We start from the raw sequence: 11,511 nt of genomic DNA, 5'->3' as shown, positions 1-11,511 counted from the left end.
GTGTATAGATTTTATTTACGTATATAAAAAAACAACTTTTTTTTTAAAAAATATATTCCTGTAAATAGTTATTAAAATCCCATGAGAGGTAAAGGAAATGAAAATAGCTTCTCTTTTGCAAACTTCACAGTAATATTATAAAATTAATTGATATAAATGATGCATTCCACACTCAACTTCATTGCTATATACCATGATCTATGTCCTATCGCCATAATCCCAAACACTATTAAAAACTATTTTCCCAAATTTAAATGTAGAGTTCATAGTTTTTAAAAGTAGATGTATGATTTTTTTTATTTACTGTAAAATGCAATTTTATTCAAAAAAAATTATAAAAAAAAGATTCATTATAGCGAAAAGGGAATCTAAACTTTTTCTTATTATTTCGCCTTTAAACCATGTATAGGCAGATTACATTTTCAAATTACGTCGACAATGGGTAAATAAACAAAATTTCAGAATATGCAATAATTTTCGACCCTTCCCCGAAGATGTATGTGCCCGGGAAAGAACAAGATAAAATGCATATTCCCGGCTTACCTACCATATGGCCCCCCTTTAATACACGTCGCCCCGTTCTTTACCTTGTAAGCAACAGGTGATCGTTCCCTAAACCCGGGTCGGGCTGCCTTTGGGGGAGCTAAAGAGTTTGGGCCCGTCGCTTCCTTGTAGGCTGCTGCGGGTCCTTGATGAAAGGGCCCCTGTGCGCTGTTGACCGTTTTTACGTAGGGTGCGTCTGGGAACTTCGAAAATTTTATACTCTTTGCTTTCAGGTCGCGAGGGATGTCCGTTGGGGGGCAAAAACGTCTAAACTAAAGGGGACAAACGTGGGATACGTGGGTGAAAAGGGAAGTATTCATACAATTTTTCTTGTCAAAGGCAGTATTTTCCATTTAACGCAGTGTACCTTTGTGACTTCCGTCAAAATTCACGTACAATTTCCGACAAATGTGCCGACGAATTCGAAATCGATCGGGGGGATTGCGCGGGCCGCGGGAAAGCGTAATTCCCCTTTCAAAAGTCGTCTATCGGGCGAGACGAAAGAACGAACGTTTTTCCGAAAAACACGGAACGAAAAGCAATGCCGATATGAACCCGACTTATGCACTAGTCGACTTCTGGTCATGATCAACTATTCACGGAACCGAAGTTTGCGGGTTGGAAATCCATTTACTGCGTTAACTCTCGGTGAGAGGTCGTCAAGAACTAAGTCCCGAACTGAAACACCCAGGCCCCGGGGGGAATTTCCACGGGGGTTTTTTACCCGGCCGCTGTCTATCTCCCGCTTCGGCGCCGGGAAAACCACCGCTACCCCCCGGGGGTCTCGGTTTAAAACGCCGCGTCGGGGAAGATCGGTTTTGTCGCGATTATTTTCCGAGTTGTTTAGGTAACTGTGTTTGTAAAAATTCCTATTTACTTAAACAACATGTAAGTTAAAACTGCCTGTCTCATTTATGATTATTATACATTAATACTAACTTATACCCACTTAAAATTTTTTATTTATTAGATTTAAATTTTTTTAAATGACAATATTTCATTTTTTTAAAAATAATTAACTTAAAATTATGTTTTTGTCACAAAATAATATTTTGCGCTTAACCTTTTCAAACTAAATAAAACGGAATCACAAATCTGTAAAAACCTCTAAAATGAAATTTGACAAATTATTTAGGGTAACTAAAACTATATATTTGTTCGATGAGGTTTTTTGAGGATCGGTCAAACGTCATTGCACAAAATAAAAAAAAGGAAAATTAATTTTACGCGACTTGACACGTCATATGTGACTCAAAAGGTTAAAATAAAATCATGCGCATCATCGTTTGGGCGTGAAAAAAATAAAAGCTGGGGACCTTGCGTCGCAAACGTATTACATTAATTTATATAGACTAAAATCAAAATAAAAAAAACCTCATTGGCGCGAGGAAGCGGGATGGGATCGGAAAAGCGAGAAGACACAACCCCTGCACTCGACACACGTATTGTTATATAAATTTATTTTAAGACTAAAGACAAAGAAAAATACAAGTATTGAAACCGCAACAGAATTACAAAAGATAACAAAATTTTAAAATAAACCAAAAGAAATAGCCGATTTCTTATAAAAATAACTAAATGTTCGCAAGCAAGGGTAATTAAACGGGATAAAACAAAAAAAAGACAAGCGATCCTTTTTTTACATAGAACCCACACTCTTGACGCGACGAAAATCGGAAAAGCGCCGGGGGATCACAGAGGGGGAGGTTTTATGGGCCTGTTTCTAGAATAGTCGGGGAATAATTTCTTTATTCTATCATTGGGTGAGGCGAAAGACGTTATGTAATATTTATTTTCCGGAAAAAAATCGTTTTGTGTTATCGGGACTAATTTATCTCCTCCTCGCGCGACCGCGGTTTTACATACCCGGTGATTTTGCCCTTTAGCGTTCTTTTCGCGCGCGGGGGTTATTTAATTACCGGGGGCCGCCGACGCATTTGAAAGAATTAATAAAAATGTGCATATGCATGTTGATGCCGATGCATAGTTTAACGCCAAAATTTTTTTAAGCCTTTTCCCCGTTCGTTAGCCGTTCGATTTTCAAAACATTCCGCCCGCTTTGCATATTACCTGCAATCGACTAAGTGTGCGAGAAAAGGGGGCCGCGCCTATTCACGCTCTCGCGAGTGACGGGCACGTGGAGCGCACGTCCCGGGGACGGATTTCGCTCAGGAAAATGCGAACGAACAGCTTTTTTTTCGAGGCAGAATTTAAGACGCTGTCGGTGAACGAATCGGGGGAATACCGACAATTCGTTTTGTAAATTTTTATTCCGTGATTGAATAATGAAACGATAGTGAGTGATAAAAAGATTGCAGCAAATAAAAAGAGTGGATGTAGTTAAAGTTTGATGTGGGGTATTTGGGAGGGTTGAAAATAAAGTGTTATAAAATTACAAATTGCTTGTGGTTTTAGGGGACGATCGTCAGCGTCGGGAAGAAAAACGAGTTGCAAAGGGGGTTCGCGTCAAGACGTGGTGGCGTGCGGACCTCGACGGGGAAAAGTGCCGTCGCTCCGGGGTGCAAAATTTTGGGGATGGTGCTAAGGCCCTCGTTGGCGCGGGGGCATTTCGTAAGTACAAAAAAGAGTCGGGGCGACGCGAAACTTCCGGTTTATTTGAACCATTTCGGGGAAAGAGCCAGCGGGGGGGTAGGTATTCGCGGGACCATCGGGGCAAATGATCCTTCTCTGTTTGAAAGCTGCCCCGGGAGAGGGGCGACGGCGATTCTTCATCAGCGGGCCCCGGGTTCGGGGGCGGGGGAGAGCGCGGAGCCGATGAGGAAAAGGGGCCCGGTGTCAGCGCACTGAGTCCTCCGGGTCGTCGGTTCAGCGGTTTTTTCCGCGGCCGAGAGTTGGCCAGCCTCGACCTGGGGGAGGAGAGTGGCCATCTCGTAGGTGAGTGTAGCATTCCTATCACTCGGGGAAGATGGTGCTTCACACTTGATGCGCTTCCAGATCCCCCGAAAATTTGGGGGCGCGGCGGGTTTGAACCCCACTGAATTGTCCGAAAAAGAAGGAGGCCCACGCGACGCTTCAGGGGTTTTTGGCTGAGGATAATTGGAGTTAGTGTCGGCGTCTATGAGGTTTGGGCCCACAGTGCTTTTTAGCGTTTTGGGGAACACTCGCGACGATTTTAAAACCCACGCAAGGATGCCAAGAAAGGGTCGGGCCGAAATAGTCCGAGGGGGACTTTAAGATGACCCGGGCCCTGGGAAAAAAAACATGAAGGGGCGACAATGAGGCTTAAAAAATTGTGCCCCCGGTCTTTGGGGGTTGCGCCAGACGGGGCCGGCGTAGCGACGCCAGTATGGAGGAAAAGGTCTTCCTGCGGCAATCGGGGGGCAGGGAAATCACCCTGAGAGGCTGGCTGTAGCCGACCCCCATCCCCGGGATCAACGCAGCGGTTTTATAAAGGTTTTTGACGAGGGATCGTCCACGAGGAACCAGAATTCTTGACGGATGGAACACAGGGTCTGCTGGGTGCCCCCATGCACGATCGTCGGTGATGTTCATCGATGACGAGGTGAGTAATTCGCGACGAACTCGGTAGGATGATTGGATGGGTAGCCTCAAAAAGACATTTGAGAATGTACGTAGACGCCCATCCGACGCGAATAACGCCCGAATCGTCCACAAACGGGCTGAGTTTATTGAGTGGGCTTCGGTGGGTAGTGATGTCAGTCCTCGCACCGATTTTAATTATTCTTGAAATTTGCAGCTTGGACGACCCGTATCCAGTGGATCAGCGCGTCATGAAGTTTTTCAGCGTCTACCTCGCCGTCGCGAATGAGAAGGATGGGCTGCCGTCGGCGTTGTCGTAACCACCGGAGACACAGGCGGTGATGCGAAAAGTAGTCGCTGCAGGGAGGAGTATCGGAGTAGCAGCTCCGGTTCGTCTCCCTCGCTTATCAAGACTGCAGCGTGCGAACGAGCTCGACGCTCGGGTAGCTCGACGTTGCTGAGATCATCTCCGAAGACAGTCCAAGGGCCGCTCTCCGTTTCAGCCAAGAGGGACCCTGCCACCAAAGTGATGCGCCTCAAGCTCTCCAGGGAAGATGCATCGAGAGGGCGGCAGCTCGGCCGGGTTTTCGCGTCCAGGGAATGATGCCAAAGGACGCGGGGAGCGACGTCTGAAATTTCGCTGACCCCGGTTGGCAACGAATGTGACCCAGGAAGAAGGATGTCCACGGATCCAGCCGGAGAGCCACCGTGGAGTCTGACCAGAGATGAAGAGGCGCCTTTTCATCTTCGATGAGAGGCAGCGTTTGCTGAACAAGGCGGACCAGAAGAGTTGCGGCTGATAATTCGAAGCCGAGGTAAGGAATTTGTTTCAGCGGAGCAACTTTCGTCTTGGCAGCAATCAGCGTAACTCCATACTCCCCGTTCTTCTCGGTTTTTAGGTACATCACAGCAGCGTAGGCACGGAACTGAGGCGTCAGCGGATCCGTGGACTTCCAGGCGGCAGTCAGTCGATCCTCCGCCCAGCCATCGAGGAACGTGCAGTCTCTCCAGTTGGAGGAGCTCCGCTTGGAAGCGTAACCAGGCCTTCTCATGGTCGTCCGGAAGGAGGAGTGTCCCAGTCGATACCGAGTAACTACGTAGACTGGATTAGAGTCTTGGCGGAGAACAGTCGTGGAGACAAGCAACCGAGCGGGTCCAATAGCTTCGCTGTCAACGATAAAACTGACCGCTTTGTGATCGTGGACAGCGTTGGTTGGCTGGTGGCAAAGGAGAAGAGTCGTCGCAAGGTTGCCACCGTAATCCTAGAGTGGCATGACTTTCCCCAGGCAACCACCATCTTGCCTCTTGCTGGAGGCAGTCTTCGGTAGGTAATGTAGACAGTAACTGAGGGTGATAGCTGACCATTTTTTTTAGAGGGAAGCCTCCCGCCTTGCAGACCAGAACAAGTTGTTGTGCCTCCGAGAAGGCACGGAAAATTTTGGGGTCTTAGTCGACCTGAAAGATGAGGATCCTAGGATCGGCGGGCGTCTCCACTTTGATTAACTTCGCTTTGTGTATTTGAATAATCTTTTATTTCGCTTATTTCTTGAGTTGGATTAATTATGTATATCCCACCTGGGTGATTAGTTAGGTGTGCTCGCTCTCGATAATCGGATTACAGGTGATAGTTATATCTGCGGCTTGTATTCGACGCCTAGTAGTTCTAGTTAGCGACTCGGACCTTTTGGATTTTCGTTAGCGACTGCCTTCGTCGCCTCGCTTTCCGTTCGCGGTGGTCTCCTGCACTTTTCTACATCTTTCGGGGAAAGATGTAGAGAAGCTCTTTCATTGGCTAATTTTTATTCACACACTTTTATCTAGGTGCAAGCGAAGCAGGTTGATTCTTCGCTTGCGGTCCGCGGGTTTCGGCGTAACGCTTATGTTTCATCGCGTTTGCGTCTTTTCGCGATAAGCGCTTCGCGAGAGCGTGAGAACGTTTCTCAAATGATTATATAATAGCTGACTTACTAATTTATTATAAAACTATGTTAATATAATATAATATGATATAGTTATAGTCATTCGGACTATAACATTTCTCCCCCGTTGAAAAGAACAACGGAGGGTACGAAGTTTTTCGTTCTTAATTTCTTACTTACATATAATAGTGGTTTCCCGTACAGTATAGTATTACAATCGTTCTTAAATTCTAGTACTTTGACTTCTTCTTAGGATTGATCTCGGTATTTCGAAGTCAATATTGTTTGTAGTTTTCGGTTGTTTTTTGTTTTTATTTTTTCTTTTATTATTATTATCCATGTTAAAATAAATATTGTAGCTACTGTCATTACTGTTCCGGTAAATGTCATTGGGTAGACAAATGCTTCCGTGCATAAAATTTTGTTCGTTGTTTTGTAAGTCGTTGTCTATAGTTTCTATTTTGTCTCTGAGTTTTTGTCAATTCCAAACGATGTTGTGAGATGTTTTCTAATGTCCTGATCATGTCCTATTTTTCCGTCTCGTTGGGAATTGTTCTATTTATATTTGGTAGGAAAGTTTCTAAGGAATTTCCGTACAGTTTTCCTGCCGTTTGTAATGTTGTGTCTGTTGTTGTCAGTTTACAATTTTTGTTTAATGTAATCTCGCCTGTGTTTTTGATTACTTTACTTTCTGATCGTCCGTCGCATCGTATGGTTATTGTCTGTTCAGCGGAGGTCAAGTATAGCCAAGTGTCTTCTTGGTGTAAGGTTATCCATATCGTGCGGGACGAGGTATAACATTACATTTGTCCTGATAACGTTGTCGCAGTGTATACATTTGAATTTCGCACGGTTCGTCTACATCTATGCGATATATAGGTGTATTTGTTTGCAAACATATTGTGTATTTATTTTACTACATTGGTTCTAACTTCTTTTCTGTTATTATGGCGTATGTTAATTTTTCCTTATCTACTACAATAATTGGGTTATTTATTTTAATATAATTGTATACATTCTTTATGTATGGCGTAGAAAATTTCTATCGCTTTTATAATGTCGTATGTCGGCTGTACAATTAAAGGAAAACGCAAAATTGTATATATTGTATCTGATTCGTGGTACGCTGTTATCGCAATGTTTTTCTTCTATCGATAACCAGTAGTCTGTACGAATTTTAAAGGGGGAAATACAATCCTTCGGGAAGTTTGTGCTGCTGCATCTTTTAAATTATTTATAATCTCGTCTATGGTATTAATCTGGGATGCATTTTGCCCTTTCGTATATATGTTAAGTATTCTAATACGTTTTCTGTATCTTTTATTAGTTCGTTTATAATTGCTTCTATCGCTCTGAAATGTTCGTTTATTTTTTCGAAGGTAAGAGTTTTGGCCATAGTTTGTTTTAGCAGTTTCTCATTATGGTCGATTATGTTTTCTAATCTATCTAAATGTGCATACTGTAGCGTTTATTATTTTTAGTTGGTTTCCGAATCGCGTGTTCGGATACCCGTTGCTATTTGCTATTAATTCTAGCTGTTCGTTTATTTGTTTTTTGTCGTCTGCGTCCATGATTCCGAATAATGTTTTGTTATCGATCCTATACCGTCTATTAGTCCTCGACGTTTGTTTGTCGGTCCCTTGTATATCAATTTGATTTTTTATGTTGTTTAGGTATTTTAATTTCTGTTTTATAATACGAACCGAATTTACGCATGAACTTTCTGTTTCATCGCACATCATTTCTGTCTGTTTCATGTAATTGACAATTTGTTCATGTCTAAATTTTAAAGGTGCAAGGTTTAATTTTATCACTAGTTTCCATGTTTTCTTGGAAAAGTGTAGTTGTCCGATTTGCTCGAAATATATCCCTGGACTGTGCTCGAACTCTGTTTATCTTATACAGTGATTCTTCTCACTTTCCTTTCCGAGTACTTGCAGCGTTGCAGGCTAAGAGTGAGAGTGCCCTGTAATGATATACATATAATTCTTCTTACTACTTTTGTTTCTTGATCTTGAATATGCTTTCGTTTGCAATTTTTTATCAAGCAAGAGGGGCGTTCGGTCTATATGTCTCCTGTCGTCCCTTTAGTCTTATGACAACCTTTGATTTATACTATCGTTGCGTCTTCAAAAAAAAAATGGTTGGTTCCGACATGTGGTTCGATTGTTCGCGATGCCATGTGGAGTTTGTGCCCTGGTGGGAACCGCTATGCTTCTCGTGTTTGAGATTTCTTCGATGTGTGGGCCCAGTTGTGGGGCCCGCATTGCCGACCAGCCGTTTCGAACGGGCTTTGGGGGCTGTCGCAAGATATGCGGCTAGCTCTTTTCCATTTTCTTTACACGTAAGTGTAAATGTGAGGTCTGGTGTGCGCGTTGTGCGCGAAGTTGCTTTGGTGCCTCCCGAGGAGGGATTTATGATTCCGGCCATGCAGACTTTGAGAGCTTTGCAAGAGGGGCGGCCCCTTTTCCTTATGGGCGTTTATGTCGCGAAGACGAAGCAGGACAATTAGGTAAGTCCTAATTTTCAATAAATAATTTTAATCTATTGTGTGTATGCGTATCGCTCTTCTTCCTTTCTTTACTGTGTAATTTACGCTTGAATTTTTTTCTATTATTGTATACGGTCCTGCCCATAATGCGTCTAATTTCTTGGATCGTCCGCGTCGGAGTGTCTCGTCGTATACGAGTACTTTGTCGCCTATTTTAAATTCGGTTTCTTTCGCGGATTATCAAAGTATTCTTTCGATTTTATTTTTTCCTCTTTAATATTTTCTTTCGCAAGTTGATTTGAGGCACGTATTCTTTTCCCTTAGTTCCTGTAGATAGTCATCGTAATTATACGTCAGTTTAGGCGGTTTTGTTAGTGCCGTCGGTAGTTCGACTTGTCGTCCATATATTAGTTCAAAGGGGGTATATCCCGTAGCTGAATGAGGAGTGGTTTATATGTAAACATTGCGTATGGCACCCAATTCATCCCAGTCGGTTTGGTCAGCATTTATATATTGTCGCAAATATTCGGCTAATGTGCGGTGCGATCTTTCTAATGTTCCATTACTCTCGGGGTGATACGCGGTTGTTTGTATCTTTTTTATTCTTAATAATTTGCATATATTTTTAAATACTTCGCTCATAAAATTTGTGCCTTGGTCTGTTAAAATTTTTTCGGGAATGCCGTGTTCGAAAATTATTTTCGTAACGAACTCTTTCGCGACGGTATTTGCTTCCTGATTCGCGATCGGTATCGCTTTACTGAGTTTCGTCAGGCTATCCTGAAATGTTAGTAAATATTTGTTTCCGTTAGTGGTAACCTGTTAACGGTCCGACGATATCTAATGCACATTTTTCAAATGGTTTATTCGGAGTATCTGTGATTACGAGGGGTGCTTTTATTCGGCGCGATAATTTATTTTTTTTGGCAGGATTTGCATTTTGCGATATATTGTTCGACATCTTTTGTCAATCCTGGCCAGTTATAGTTAATCGAATTCTTTGATTGTTCGTTCGATTCCTTGATGCCCTCCTGTGGGTGCATCGTGATATTCATAGAGTATTTGTTTTCTTTTCCTCTTCAGAATATTTCCTTGTATTATCTGCGAATTCTTCCTCTTCTTTTTCTTCTTCGTCTTCTTCTAACGTGAAGATTCTATTTTTTGTCTCCTCGTTGATATCTCGGGTACTTGTCGGCTTAGCGCGTCGGCATTCGCGTTTGCTCGTCCGGCCTTGTGTATGATTTCATAATCATATTCCTCAAGTTTTCAGTCTCCAACGGATTAATCTAGACCCGGGGTCAGTTACATTGAATAGCCATATCAAGGGTTTATGATCGGTAATTATTTTAAACTTTGTGCCATAAATGTATGGTCGAAAATGTTTAACAGCCCATACAATTGCCAATAGTTCCTTCTCCGTAGTATTATAATTTTGTCCGCGCGAGATAATACTCGGCTGGCGTATGCGATAGGTCTATCCTTGCCTACCGTTCCTTGTGATAGTACGGCTCCGATTGCATAGTTCCGAGGCATCGGTAGTCACGTTGCATTCTTCATTGAAATCCGGATACTTTAGCACTGGCGCTGTCGTTAATTTTTCCTTCAATTTTTCAAACGCGATTTGTTGTTCGTTTTTCCATTCGAACGTTTCCGTTTTCTTCGTTAATTTTGTTAACGGTTTTGCGATTCGCGAAAAATTTTCTATAAATTTCCGGTAATAACCCGCTAGTCCGATAAACGATTGTACGTCTTTTACTTTCCGTGGTGTCGGAAATTTTTACCGCCTCTAATTTCGACGGATCTGGCAGTATACCGTTTTCGGAAATAATATGTCCAAGGTATATTACCTCTTTTCGTAAAAATTCGCATTTGTCAGGCTGTAGTTTGAGACCTATGTTTCCGTAGGCGTTGTAATACTTCCGCGAGTCTTCTGTTGTGATCCTCTAAACTGGATCCGTATATAACGATGTCGTCGAGATAAACGAGACATCGGAGTCCTTGTATCCCCGGTTAGCACTGAGTTCATGAGTCGTTGGAAAGTCGCAGGCGCGTTTTTAAGTCCAAACGGCATTCTATTAAACTCGTAGTGTCCGTAGGGAGTCGAGAAGGGCTGTTTATTTTTGTCGCGCTCGGCCATCGGTATCTGCTGATATCCAGATGCAAGGTCGAGCGTCGTAAAATACTTCGCGTTTCCCAGCTGATCCAAAATATCGGTAATATTCGGCAGTGGGAATGAGTCGCCTATAGTCAATTCATTTAACTTTCGGAAATCGACTACTACTCTTAATCGCGGTTTGCCTGTTGCGTCAGTCTTTTTTGGCACTACTAATAACGGTGCATTCCACTGGCTAATGCTTGTACTAATAATTCCGTCTTTTAGCATTTCCTGTACTTGTTTGTTCACTTCTGATTTGTGTTTTTCGGGAAGGCGATACGGTCTCACATTGACGGGTGAGGTATCGACGCGCGTGCTTATCTCGTGTTTTAACGTTGCTGTGCATGACAGTGGTTCTCCGCTTAAATAAAACACGTCGCTATATTCTTCGCATATTTCTGTATCGCTTTCCTTTCTTCCTCGTTTAAATGCTTTGTGTGTAACAAATTGTCAAATTCGTTCGTCACGCGTTAATTGATTCGGAGTCTCGTCTATATGTATCGTGTACAATTCGTGCGCGTTATTTTTGCAAGCGTCTTCTACGGTTACGAGGGGTGTGTGTATCTCGACCGGCTCATCAGTTGTATTAATTACACTGATGGGACATTGGTAATTCTTCGGTTCTACCAAACATCGTCCGATATAGATTCCTGGAGCGGTTTCTTTGGCTCGAATGATCCCTGTCTTATTATCATTTGTTATCGCGTGTATAATTGTTTCACTACGCGGCTTTAAGATAATTTTGTTGTACGGTTGCAATTTTAGGACGGCGTTTCCGATTTGTAATTCGCGTTTTTTGTAATCGCACGTGACTTGCTGCTTCTGAAGGAAGTCGATTCCTATGATCCCGTCATATTCCATTGGGAAATCATCTTCACGACGTAAATCGCGTGTTTTATCTT

Source organism: Nylanderia fulva, unplaced genomic scaffold (assembly GCF_048542155.1).
Source record: "Nylanderia fulva isolate GAGA-0341 unplaced genomic scaffold, ASM4854215v1 Scaffold363, whole genome shotgun sequence".
NCBI lineage: Eukaryota > Metazoa > Arthropoda > Insecta > Hymenoptera > Formicidae > Nylanderia > Nylanderia fulva.
The sequence above is the reverse complement of the archived record's forward strand: the minus strand, read 5'-3'. Positions refer to the sequence as shown.